At 43.6% G+C, this 12,256-nt stretch overlaps 1 protein-coding gene and 1 non-coding gene across 2 annotated transcripts in view; both read right to left on the minus strand.

Annotated features, from left to right (window-relative positions):
* CASR (calcium sensing receptor) overlaps positions 1–12,256 on the minus strand; it is an 80,734-nt gene that overhangs the window by 39,493 nt on the left and 28,985 nt on the right. The window lies entirely within an intron of this gene.
* On the minus strand, positions 1,663–1,734 carry LOC139077149 (small nucleolar RNA SNORD112). The gene has a single exon (XR_011529491.1). It is a non-coding gene; the product is annotated as a small nucleolar RNA SNORD112 (small nucleolar RNA).

Here is a 12,256-nt window from a genome sequence, read left to right on the forward strand (position 1 = left end):
GAAAAATGCCAGACCTTCATATCCTTCATGAAAGAAATATTTCTGTGGAGTAAGGTCCTGGTATTGCCTTTCAAAATCCCAAGGAGGCCTGACTACCCAGGGTGGCATTTTTCAGTCTGGTGTCCCACGATGTGCCACCACGAACTGTTCTGGGGTAAAAAAAATTTGGGAATTGATGTTCGCTCTGTGCCACAGGACATTCGCCTCCCAAAGGCTCTGAGAAGTCCCGCAGTAAAGATAACTGCTTAACTTTAACCCACTCGTTTCCAAATTTATTTCTGCATGGGATGCTCCCCGCCCCCCCCCCCCACCAGCCATCAGCAGGACACTTGTCGCAATGCTGTGAAATAAATACAGGCTTGTGGGGGGGGGGGCTGGTCTAGTAGAAAGCACAGAATCCTTCCCCTGAGCCTCTCCCAGTCTCTCTGGAGGCATTTTTGAATGGGAAGATATGTCTGCCCCTCGCTGGGCATAGCATTTTTTGTATCCCCAGGTATGAAATTCCCAAGGGGAGCACTAAAAAGAAGGACCACGATGGGAGGTGAATGCTGATGCATCTCCAGTCATTCTCTGATGTCAGGCATACATCCCTGCTCTCTTTTCCTGCAGGTTGTTTCTTGCACACAAGTGGGAGCCTTTCTCCTTCCCACCTGCAGCTCCCCGGGCCCTGCATAGTGTCCTCCTACAAGGACCATAGGGACATGCAGTGGTGTGCTGGTAAACCAGCTCTCCAATGGCCGAAAAAGGAAAAAACAAACAAAAAAATGCCCTGATTTGTAGTGTTTGCTGAATACTCCCACCCTGGCAGATTTCAAGCCACCAGTGGTTTAACAACTGACTTGCAAAAATCCTTGATATTTAACCATTGGCTCTTACGACCTGGCAGAAGCTTGCTCCAGTATACCACTGGGACATATATCTAAGCAAATGGAAATATTAGTTTTCTTTGGAAACTGACCCAAATTATTTTATAAGCATTATGAATCTTCTATCTCCTCCTGTTTCCCTCTCTGCTCTGCTAGGAAGCTGAGAGCCAGATTTGTGGCCCGGCTCCCCCTCAAATAGAAACCAAAAGCGTGCAGTTTTGTGTTCTAATATTACTCGTGGTATTACTTATTCTTCTTGTTCTTATTTCACCCCAATTTCCTCCCCATATTAAATCTCTCCTTTTTTATAAACAGTGATAAGGATATAGACACAAAAACAAATACCTAAGCCTTGAGTTTTGCCGCAGGCACTAAGAAGGTCCCCAGGGGGAACTCCCTGTGTCATTAGGAGGAAGGGTCTGGGGAAGTCATTCTCGCCTCATTAACTGGGTGCGTGGACTTAAGGAGACTGTTTTGGGACACCAGGTCACTAATCTCAAATACAGAATTTTATAGGTAGAAGGAACCTGGGAAGCTTATCTGGTTCACACTGAAACCTTGTGACACATCTGAGTTTGAAGCGGCCAATTTTATCATGTATATGAGCTGGAATTTACACCTCACCGAAAAAACTACGTGAGGTTTATGAAGAAAAGGAAGGGAAGCCGTTTTCCTTTCATTTCTGAGTTGTCAGTGCAGCCTAGCATATCTTAACAACATCACTTTAGGGCTTCTGAACTTTAAACTTACTTCCAAAGACAGTATAAAATCTATTATGAGAATATTTGTAGTTTTAATTGAACCTCAGGTGCACAAAACTGGATTAATCATAATTCTTGGTTGGTGACACATCCTCATCATTGGTCCACGCCTGGCCCACTATTATTTGTTTATCAAGTTATTTTTATTTATTTGTTTCTGTTCATATATCTGTCCTGTTTTTCTATCAGGGTTTTGGTGATTTTCCCCTCAAATTTTCAGTTCTTTATATATTGTGGCTTCTAGCCCCTTATCTGTGATATATGCTGCAAATGTTTTCTTCTAATTTGGCAGTTCTTCCTCGACTTTATGTTACCATGCAATTTTTAAAAACTTTTTTATGTAGTCAAATGTATGAATTAGCTCTTTTATTGCCCCTGGATTTTGAGTCAGTGTTAGAAAGTTTTCCCTACACTGAGTTTTTAGAAGAATTCACCTTATTTTCTCGAGTTTAATTTATTAAATTATTGTCTATCTAACTTTTCTCTTTTTTACATTTAGTTTCCTGATCAGTGTGGAGTTTATTTTTGCATTTGGTGTAAGATACAGATCTAATTTGATCTTTTTCAAGTGGCTGCCTAGTTGTGCCAGCAGCATTTATTAAAAAGCCCATCTACTCTGTGGCAGTAGCACCCTGTTTTAATTATGGTGACTTTTGGTATGGTTTAATATCTGGTAGGACCAGTCCACCTTTGTAGTTTTTATTTCTTAGTGTGTTCCTGGTTATTCCTGAATGTTTGTTTCCCTTATGAACTTTAGCACCAACTTGTCTAGCTCCATACAAAAAGCTTGTAGATATTTTTATGGGGATTATGTTACACTGACATTTTTATGATCTTGAGTGGTCCTACCCAAGAACCAGGATGCTTTTCCTTTTGTTCCAGTCTAATTTTGTGTCTTTAAAGAGTATTTCCTCTTGTAGATTTTGCACATTCTTGTCAAGTTTATTCCTAAGTTTTTTTTTTTTTTTAGGAAGATTAACCCTGAGCTAACTACTGCCAATCCTCCTCTTTTCGCTGAGGAAGACTGGCCCTGAGCTAACAACCATGCCCATCTTCCTCTACTTTATATGTGGGACGCCTACCACAGCATGGCTTTTTGCCAAGTGGTGCCATGTCTGCACCTGGGATCCGACCTGGTGAACCCCGGGCCGCCAAAGCAGAACGTGCGCACTTAACCGCTGTGCCACGGGGCCCGCCCCTATTCCTAAGTATTTAGTCACCTTTTTTACTATATAAATGGGGCTTTTCCCCCTTTTTTACCATTATGTCCTCTAGCTGGTTACTGTTTGTGTCCATGAAAGCGATTGATTTTTGTATGTTAATTATATATTCTGATACCTTACTGAGTTCTTTTATTATTTAAATTAGTTTTATCGCCCAGTGATTCTCCAATATTTTCTAGAGATATTTTTACTCCTTTTGGGAATTGAGACATAATTGGCATTTAACATTGTACTAGTTTCAGGTGCACAACATAATGATTCAGTATTCGCACACATTGCAAAATGATGCTCACTGTAAGTCTAGTTAACATCCGTCACCACATATCGTCACAATTTCTTTTCTTGTGATGAGATCTTTTAAGATCTATTCTCTTAGCAACTTTCAAACATACAATACAGTATTATTAACTATAGTCACCATGCTGTACATTCCATCCCCAGGACTTATTTTATAACTGGAAGTTTGTACTTTTTGACTACCTTCACCTATTTTATTTTTTATTTCTAAGATTTTTTTTTTTTTTGAGGAAGATTAGCCCTGAGCTGACATCTGCTGCCAATCCTCCTCTTTTTGCTGAGGAAGACTGGCCCTGAGCTAACATCCATGCCCATCTTCCTCTACTTTATATGTGGGATGCCTACCACAGCATGGCTTGACAAGCGGTGCCACGTCCGCACCCGGGACCCGAACCGGTGAACCCCAGGCTGCCAAAGCAGAACGTGCGACCCTAACTGCTGCGCCACTGGGCCAGCTCCTCTAAGATAGTCTTAATAATGAATAAGCATCTGTGAATCTACCACCCAAAGCAAAGAACATCAGTAGTAGCCTATCTGTAGGTTCCCCTCTTGTACCCTGTTCTCCTGTGTCTCTCTCACCAAGGAAACCATCAGCTTGAACCACATGTTCATCATTTCTTAGCTTTCCTCCCCACACCGCTAAATCCCGCTTTAAAAAATTTTTTTAAATCAAATAAAGACTGGGAGGATACACGTCAAAATGTTACGAGTGATTAGATCTCAGTGATGGAATCATGGATTTCTTTCTTATTTTGAAATTTAAAAAAAAACACATATTACTTTTTAAATCAGAAAAGATGTTACTGTAAAGTGTACTAAAAAGTATGGTTATATAAATAGACATAAACATTAAACATGAAGGAAAAACACTGCTAAAAAAGGTTTTACTGTCTAGTCATACTATATATGCTTTGAAATATATGCTTACGAATACTTCTTTCTTCCTCATATCTTCCATCTTTTTTGGTTTTGGTTATTTTCCCCTCCCTTTTTCTATCTCTCTTCTCTCTCTCTTAAAATATGCGTTTCATTGAAGTATAAGACATCAGGCATGTGCACAAATCCTAAGTGAATGTTCACAATGTAAACACATCCAGGTAACCAGCATCTAGATCAAGAAATAGAAACAGAACCCCAGAGGCCCCCTTCATGCCTCCTCCCAGTCATTACCCCCACTCAGATAACCAGTAGCCTGACCTCTACCATCACAAATCAGTTTTCCATGTTTTTGAACTTTATATCAATGGAATTATGTAATATATAGCCTTTTGTATCTTTTGTCCAACACTATGTTTGCAAGATTCATCTATATTCTTGTGCGTAAGCATAATTAGTTTTTTCTCACTGTTGTATAGTGTTTTTATATGATTATATCACACATTATCTATCCATTCCCCTATTAATGAACAGTTTGGGGTTTTAATGAATAGCGATGCTACAAACATTCTTGAACATGTCTTTTGGTGAAATATGTTGAGTGTATACCTAGAAGTGGAATTGCTGACTCATAGAGTTTGTGTATATTTGGCTTCAGTAGATACTGCCAAAAAGTTTTTCAAATGGTTGTAACCAATTTGTCTTCCCATCGGCCTTATGTAAGAATTTCCATTGATCCATATCCTTGCCCACCCTTAGTATTGTCAGTCTTTTTCACTGTAGTCATCTCTTGCTTTCCTTTTATATGGTTATATTGTAACTACCTGTATTCCTAAAAAGTACTAAAATTTTTCGTTTAGTTGTTTTAAGCTCTATAAAAGGGTATCATACTGTAAGTAATCTTCTGAGGCTTTTTTCACTCAATATTATATGAAAAAGATTCATCTACATTATCGTGTGTTACTATAGTTCATCATTTTGACTGCTGTATAATAGTCCACTGTGTGACTATATCACAGTTTATTCATGCACTTTCCCATTAATGGGCATTTGCACTGTTTCAAATAATATGGCAATTCTTTCCTTCAAGTTTTCTCCAGGACTGTGCAGAAATCATCAAAGAGCTCTATGAAATTCTAAAGGCACTCTAAAACCACTATTAGTTTCTTGCAAATTTCCAAGGCCAAAAATGACATATGCTCAGTGTTTTATCATCCTGTTTTAAAGAATATTTTTCCTCAAAGTTAACTAAAATCACATATATCTTAAAGACCAGGGCCATTTTCTCTTGCTTACTTTACCAATGTACTGAAAGGCCAGAGGCAGAGAACTCTCATTCTCTTAAAGGTAGAATAGAGTGACCTTCATTGTTTTCCAGGCTTAACAACCCAAATCTCTTTCACACCTTTCTGCTTATGGCAATTTCATATTTTTGAGATATATGTTAATATGTCATGGACTTTTTCTAACTTCTTCATTTTTTAGAGTATGCTCTACAAAGATTGGTACCATGTTTGAGATGCCCTGAGGTTGAGGGACATCGTGTCCCAGCCCTATGTGACAGATCTCAGGATGTATTTTTGCCTTTTGTCCATGACACCATAATTTGGTTGACTCACATCCACATTCTGACCCTTCACATTCTCCTTGTTTTTCTGATACACATTTGCTTGAGCAGTCTTTTTAGAACCTATATTTGTATTTTTTTTAATCCCCAAATATATCACATTGCAATTGTTCAAGATGAATTTTATTTTATTTCTGAAGCACTCTAGTCTCCTGTTAAATTCATGTTGAATTTTATTCCCATTTTGAAGGACCATGTCTCCCTGTCAGGAAACGTCAGGGAATACTGATTGATTTATTAACTGACCTCTCCAGCTTTGCACATGTTGGAGAATCATGGACCATCATTTAGCATATAAATGGAACCTGCTACATTCAGTTGTCCCTATGAGAAGACTCCCTGTTGCTAATGATACCTGCAGCTGTTCTGGAGGAAGACTGTCTCAAAGTAGTAAACCTTCCCCAAACAAAGCCCATGTATGTTTCTAGAAGCCTGACTTTGAAGCTGGACCATCCAACACACCTTCACTCACAGTAGAAACCCATCCGACTGATTTCCTGCAATGTGGTAACCCTCAGGCAGAAAAGTCATGTACTTGTACAAAGAGTCTCGTATCTCTCAGGCGCCAGGCTGGGCGCAGGGCAGTGGGTTTCAAAGTGAGGTCTTGGGACCAGCAGCAGTAGCACCATCACCTGGGAACTTGTTAGAAATGCAAATTCCTGGGGTCCACCCCTGAATTAGATCCTCTGGAGATGGGGCCCAGCAATCTGTGTCTTAACAAGCCCTGTGGGTGAATCTAACGTACACTCGAGTTGAGAACCACTGGCTAGACCATCTTAGCAACTCTTGTATCTGCATTGGCTTAGGTTAATAGTCCGTTCTTGGCTCTGAAAAATCTCCAACTGACTTCAAAATGAACCTTTTTCTTCCAGCGCTATAACTTCTTTCCCAAGCATAACCTAGCAAAGCCAAAGTGCATTGGAATAGATGCACAGTGGCTTCCTGTCAATGTCAGTTCATTTTTCAGTTTCCCTGAAATTTTCCTCATGCAATAATTGCTAACATTTTATGACATAGTATTCCAGGAAACACAGTTCAGAAATCATTGCTGTAAAGCTAGGGTAACTTTCTGAATCTATAATTAGTGTGCATGATCTGTGAACTAGAGAAAATGGCCATGAACCACAGATCAGCTACTTCTCGCCTTCTCTCCCAGCCAAATGGAGGGGATTTACCTACTTGTTTATCATTCTCCTCTACCTTTCCCTGGCAGAATCTTCAGAGTTCTACTTTAAACTTAAATCCTTCATTAATTTCCTCTTTCAAATTTGCAAAATGGATTCATCTCTCTCACAACCAGTGCATTAGCCCCGGGACCCTGTTTACACGTGGCCATTAGAACTCACCTTCGCAAACCCCATTTGCCCAGCACGCCCTCTTCTCTTCTGCTTCCTCTGGGAGCCTTCTAGAGGCTCAGAAAGACCTCTTCTTCAGGAGCTGGAATGGTTCTGAACATTCTGTGATCTGTGGCTATCTAGCACACTCTCAGGGTCTCTCTGTTGTCCCTGAGCCAGTGAGTGGCTCCTGAAGAGTCGGTTGGGGTAAGAAGCCCCCGATGCCTTACCAAGAGCTCCTTCCACCATCACTCCCTCATTCCTCTCTCTCTTTTTCTTTTGATGAGGAAGACTGTCACTGAGCTAACATCTATGGCAATACTCCTCTATTTCATGTGGGATGCTGCCACAGCATGGCTTGATGAGTGGTGCTAGGCCTGTGCCTGGCATCCAAACCTGTGAACTCCAGGCCACCAAAGAGGTGTGTGAACTTAACCACTATGCCACTGGGCAGGCCCCCTCATTCCTCTTTTGAAATAAAATTCTATTCTTTTATTTTTGCTTGCTTCTCTCTTCTCTCCCTCTTTTTCTTTCTTTTGTCTTCCAGAAGTTTCCAAATTGATTTTTAAGTCTTCTCCCAATGTCTCCGATGAGAAATAAGCTCCTTTAAAAGTTATGGCAAAGGTAATTATTGTTGTTCTTATTCAGCTATGTCCTTATGATGACTACATTAGACCAGGGGTTGGCAAACTACAGCCCGTGGGCCAAATCTGGGCTGCCTGTTTTTGTAAATAAAGTTTTATTGAAATACAGATGTGCCTGTTCACTTGCATATCATCTATGGCTGCTTTTGCGCTACATGGCAGATCTGAGTAGTTGCAACAGAGATTGTCTGGCTCACAATGCTAAAATATTTACTATTTGGTCCTTTACAGTGAAAATCTGTTGACCTCTGCATTAAACTGAACACAGAGAAAACTCTACTTTTGCCATGACTATACACTGACAGCTTCGGAAATAGTTATGTGCCTGGCGAGAGCAACGGTTTCCTCAAGTTAAAAGGCATTGAATCCACTAGCTTTCTCAATCAGAGGAGTAAGTCCGACAATCTGTTCTGTGGCCAAACAGGTTTCTTCTTCCCCTGGGTTGTCATCTGACTCAGGAGGCATCAGGGGTCTTGTTTGTTTACCACTTGCTCACACGAACAGAATGGAGTGGGTTGTGTGGTTCCCCCCCAGTGAAAAAATTTTAGCTAAGGATGGGAAGTCCAAGCTGAGAAGCTGAATCACCAGTAGCAATAATTTTCGCCCCCTTTGATATTACCAAATGAGTCAATTCCCTGGGAGCTGGTTCCTTTCCTGTGAAGATGACTTTAAGGGAGGGTATGATTGGTGTGGTTTGGCTGGGAAACAGAAATATCACTACCTCCCAAGCAGCCCATGCATGAGCTGGGCAGGGTGTAGGCCTGGAAGGAGGAAGCCCAGAGCTTCAAAGGAGGGAAGCAGTGTTCGCTCTAGGGATAGTTTTAACTCTGCTCCCTCATGGGTGGATGCAAACCAATTGCCTTGTGAAGTCATTTTCTTGCATTTCTCTCCTCATTTTCTTCTCCTCCTCTATTTTATGGCTCTACTCCCCAACGCTCCGAGGCCTGGAGCAGGGTGCTTGTGGTGAGATTAGAGAGCATCAAAAGAGCAGGGGGCTGATGTCAATGCCCTCCAGCGAAGGCCCACCAGCACAGGACTGGAACTAGGGTGAGGAAAGAGAGGCAGCAGGGTGCAAATGTCAGAGACACTGCTGGTCATGGCCGCCCCAGTCCCGGCCCTGCTCGGGGAACAGCCCTGTAGTTGGACAAGTTGGGTTCGTTGCTCATTGCAGAGAAGAAGAACGGTGGGTCATCTCGAAGAAGATGCTAGAAAGGACCTCCAGGGTCGGGGCTTGAGTGAGGTGGTTTTGGGGGGGTTTAAGGAAGCAGGGCTTCGTGCTGTCAGGAAGCAGATGTCACTCTGTGATTGAGTATCTTAGTAAATCTTGTCTAGAAAGAAGGAAGACCAGAGTGAGGCTGAGGCTGTAACCGGTAAAGAAGCAGTAGTCATCTGAGCCAGGACAGGGGGGTGTTTGTTCATTTCTGTGGTTTTGACAATGTTAAGGCTTTTGTCTGTGTTCAGACTTGATTGTGGAGTGGTCTTATTTTTGTCTTTATCCATCACAGCCACAGAGTGGTCTCGTTTGCTGGTGTTGTTCTATGAAATTGCTTATGTTCCTCAGGAGAACGGTGGGGCCTCGCTGGTAGTACCACCCAGCTCCCAGAGAGCAGGGGCCATTTTTCTCTTTCTCACTGATCATTTCACCTTCTTTGAAGTCACAAAATCACAGGATAGTGGAGCTGGAAAGGACTTTAGAAACCATCTAGTTCAAATCTCTCATGTTTAAGTTAAGGAAATGGAAGGTCAGAGATATTACCTGCCTTGCCAACGTCACACAGCCTGTTAGTACTGTGTCACTCACACAGCTGGTACTGGGAGCCATGTTTCTTGACTCCGGGAGCCCTGCATATATTGGCCCTGTCTTCTTCAGCAGCCTCCTCCGTAGGTGTAGAGAGAGCCCAGACCACTCTCCTTCTTTCTGCACTCCAGTCTGCCTGTCCTTTCAGTTCCTCCAATGGGTCAGGTTCTTTATTCTCTTGGATCCTTCCCACGAGCTGCTTCCTCTGCTTGGAATGCTCTTCCACCCCCTGTGACTTGTACCTCTTGCTTAATTCATTCCTACTCATCCTTCTGGGATTGACTCAGGTCCCACCACCTCTCAAGGAAGCCCCTCCTGACTCTCCAGGTCTCGCTCTCCTAGTGCTCTGTGCATCTTCCTAGCACTTTCCTGCTGGAGTCCCTTTGAGTCTCCACACAGTCAGGGATCTGGTCTATCTCGTCCACCGCCGTATGCTCAGGACACAGCAGATGCACAATGAATGGACGCTTTACCCCAAGCCTGGTGGAGGCTCCATGACTAGAATTCTTTTTATAGTACAATAGATTCTGAAATCTTTTCTTGGGGCCTCTTAATAAACTTAGAGTCTGGCTGCAAGTAAAGAACACAACGGCTAAAGCAAAAATGCTGAGGTGTTGCAAGTAGGTGGAGGATGAATTTGATGATCCCATCCCCAGGTTGTCCTTCCTGTGATCGCTATCTGGATATGCGGGCGGGCTTGAAAAGCCAGAGAGCAGCCAGGAGCTCTTCACAGCTCTGGGCTGGAGAGGGGTCCCGGAGCCTGAAGCTGCTATTGCATCATTATTTAAAGTGTTAGAAAAGACTGTAGAGTGGACTGTTGGGCATATAAAGATGAGACAATCTGGAGAGTTTATACATATATATATTTATTTTGGGGGAGGGGGCAGGGTATGGATCTCTCTGAGATGCTGATGAAAACTATGGCTACTCTTTCCAGAGAAACGCATATCTGCACAGTTCTATTTGTCAGGTGTTTCATGTACCTGAAAAGCAAGGTAAAGCAAGAATGGAAGCCAAGTGTCTTAATTACCCATCTAGCATCCTTCCCCTTACACCAAAATGTTTATTATATTATGAGAGGCAACAGGGTGTAACAGTTGAAGACACAGGCTCTGGATGAACCCAGAGTTCAAATCTCTGCTTCACCAATCGCTAGTGGGTGACTTGCAGCAAGTTGTTTAATTTCTGTGCCTCTGTTTCCTTATCTCTAACACAGGAATGTTGGGATTGTTGTAAGGATTATATCAAAGTAATTCTTTTAAGAATTTAGCACAGAGCCTAGCATTTAGTAAATGCTCAATAAACACTAGTTCTTAACATGATGATAGCAGTGAAGCCCCCCACTCCCTTACTTGAATTGAGCAGAATGGTTACTTTGCCATCTCCCTCTGGTCCCAGAATACACCCGTTTAGCTCACTCACAGCAAGGCTACCTTCAAAAAGGAAGTGTACAATGACAAGATGGGACTGGGGCAGAAAGTCAGGCAAGCTACTCAACAGCTAGATTAGAGAAATGGTACCCTCTGAGATGCAGTTAGCATCCTGTCCACAGGGTGGATGAGACTGGCTATGTGACACACCCCTAAAATGAGATCACGATCAGGACGTTTTCGGATGTCTCTAAGGTGACCATAGGCCAGATGATGACATTCAGAAAGCTGTAAAAAATCTAAACCGATGGCATGCAGACCAAGCAAAGAAGATCTCCTGTAGATTCCACAGGAAGGCATGGGTTTCCGTTTTGAAGTGTGCAAATCGCCAGTTCTTTATCACTCTGATGGGCCAAGGCAACAACTTGGAGGCACGTTTAAGAAGAAATCAAGAGAAAGCCCTTTGGCTGAAGAAGCCTGGTGGAGGAGATAGAAGACTAGAAGGGGTCAGGAGACCGTGGTTCTAGTCTCGCCTCTGCCACCTTCCCTTGAGAGCGGCTGCTGCCCTTCTCTGGGCTTTGGTCTCTTCCTCTGTAAGACGGCCGAGTTGGGCGGCACGGTTTGGTGGGTCTTTCAAAGTCCCTTCTGTGCAGGCGGAGCCGCAGGAGAGGGCTGGGCTTAGAAGTGGCCACTCTCTGACCCCTCCCCTCGTTCAGGTGAGAGGGTCTCCCACCCACCTCCCATCCATCGTCCACTCCCTGGGGGCTCGGCGACTGTCTGTGGCCAGGGGGCGGGGCGGGGCGAGGACACCCTGGGAAGCGGCCCTTTTCTCCGCCGTCAGCAGCCCCGCCGGCCGCTGCCGCGCCGCCCTCCGCCCGCATCCGCCGCCGGCAGCGCTGCTGGAGCAGAAAGATCGCAGGTCGATTTTCAGCCCCAGCGCGGCGGTGGCGTCAGCAGCGAAGGGAGGTTGTTTTGACTTGTAATGCGTGGAGCCAAAGGACGGACCCTCTCCGGCCTTGTCGCTGCTTTTGCGCTTTCCTGGTCCCCGCGGGCGCCTCCTCCGAACGCCGCCCGTGTGCGCCGCGGCTGGGCTTGAAGTCCTGCACCAAGTCCTAGGCTCCTTGAGGGTTATTGATAACTTAAGACCAGAGACACACTCTGAGCAGAACGAATACACAGTAATTAGAATCCAATAATGCCCGGGCCATCTCAGAATACGTTTAGCCTAAATCTCGAATTTAGAAACGGGTAAACTGAGGCTCTGAGAGGGGAAGCGGCTTGCCAAGGTCACATGGCCACACTTTAGCGGTGCTGGGAGCAGGATGTGATGGATGTTCATTTTCTCACTTCATAGAGCTTACTTAGGGAAGGTGTGGAAGCCTTCTTATTTTTAATTTTTAGCCTGCAAACTTTTTACAAAAGAAAGGGAACCACAAAGGAAAGGTCCATCCCACTAGAAG

This window comes from Equus przewalskii, chromosome 18 (assembly GCF_037783145.1).
Source record: "Equus przewalskii isolate Varuska chromosome 18, EquPr2, whole genome shotgun sequence".
Lineage (NCBI taxonomy): Eukaryota > Metazoa > Chordata > Mammalia > Perissodactyla > Equidae > Equus > Equus przewalskii.